Here is a 1,537-nt window from a genome sequence, read left to right as displayed (position 1 = left end):
CCTATTGAGAAACTGCCAGGTGGGTGTACAAGTCTTCCTGGAACTGCTGGGTCCATCCTCAACTTCACCAGAAAGCGGCTTTTCCCCATCCAGATTCCAAAACGGTCCTTCAAACGCTCTCCTCCCCATACCGAATCACAGTACTGGGCTAGAAAGGCCAGGACATCTCTGTCCTCCACAAATGGATTGTAGAGATGGATGGTCAAGGGGAGAAAATCCTGGGCAAAAACTGGCTGAATCTCCAAAACCCCTAAGAGCTTGTGATCCTTGTGCTTTCCCCAATCTTCAAAAAAGGCAACATACTACAATGTAAAAAAGGTTAAATCCAAAAAACCAGCAAAGAAAAATCCTGCAAGCAGAACACAGATGAAACTGGGATCTTGAATACTCCTCGAAGCACTTCCACCACCAGAAAATCTCTTCCAAAGCGTTGTTTGACAAGTGCTGGACCAAACAAAATGGACCATGCCACTCCTCCAAGCAATTCATGTCAGTGTGCAACACTTTTCAGCGTAACAAGCAAAGCATTGTTCCCCCAACAAACACTCAAATAATACATCATTTGATGTCTTTCTCTCAGCTCTAAGGCCGCTGGAGTGCTGTTGACTGAAACCATGTGCCGAGGCCAAACAGATCTTTCTACTTGCGTTTGAACATTTGGGATTCATTATTTGTCCTTGGTGTTGTCATGCTGTAGAGTGCACTCCACTATTTTCTGTTACCGTTCCCTTTCCATGTAAAAGGGGTAAGAAGTATAAACATTGTCAACGTGTCCCCACCCCCACCCAATGTCTCAATCAGTAAGACTGGAGGGAAAACGGAATACGTTGCCAGCATGAACTCCATGTTGTGGTGTTGTTAAAGAAAGCAACATTGAACTTTAACGTGTATGTTTCCCACGTTGAAATTATCTGTGACAACGGAAGGTTTTCTTTTCAATGGAGGGACATGCAAATGAATGTTAAAATATTTTAATGTGTTTTTGAACGTGTCCACATTAAAACAGCACCTTGTATCCACACCCCAGCTCAGAGCCATGTCAATTGCACTTTAACCTGTATTACCCGCTTTGAGAGTAGCTATTTGGGGCAAAGGGAGGATTCCATTTCTACAGATGGAGATGCAAATGAGAAATAAAAGGTAACTGTATCTCCTACTGATACAGGAACGTTGCTTATGATTCACAATATTGTATAAAAGAATGCAAGTCTTTCAGCATTGTTTTATGCTGTCTTAAAGTCCAACCAGTGCAAAACGAACTATCTTGTACGCGCAGAAGGTAACATCGAGGTTCGTGGTTAGGGAAGCACAGCAATTGACAGCACGGCGCAACAAACACAACTGAGAAAGCTTTCTTTTTTTTATCGAATGACCAGGGGAGAGTGTGGACGCAGTCCCCCACTACCAGAAATTATGCATTTGAGATTCCCACATTTGGGGAATTCACAGGGGTCAGCACAGCCGAAGTGCAATGGCCGAGCCTCGCCCTGGGTGAACCAACTTCATGATCATAGTGTCTCCCCTACCAGGTAAGTAT

The 1,537-nt window shown here is 43.9% G+C and overlaps 1 non-coding gene across 1 annotated transcript; it reads right to left on the bottom strand.

Moving 5' to 3' along the window:
• Nucleotides 1–1,373: 1,373 nt before the first annotated feature.
• LOC127435503 (U1 spliceosomal RNA) lies at nt 1,374–1,537 on the bottom strand. Its single transcript, XR_007896241.1, has one exon. It is a non-coding gene; the product is annotated as a U1 spliceosomal RNA (small nuclear RNA).

The sequence above is a fragment of the Myxocyprinus asiaticus genome, chromosome 45 (genome assembly GCF_019703515.2).
Source record: "Myxocyprinus asiaticus isolate MX2 ecotype Aquarium Trade chromosome 45, UBuf_Myxa_2, whole genome shotgun sequence".
NCBI lineage: Eukaryota > Metazoa > Chordata > Actinopteri > Cypriniformes > Catostomidae > Myxocyprinus > Myxocyprinus asiaticus.
The sequence above is the reverse complement of the archived record's forward strand: the minus strand, read 5'-3'. Positions and strand labels throughout refer to the sequence as shown.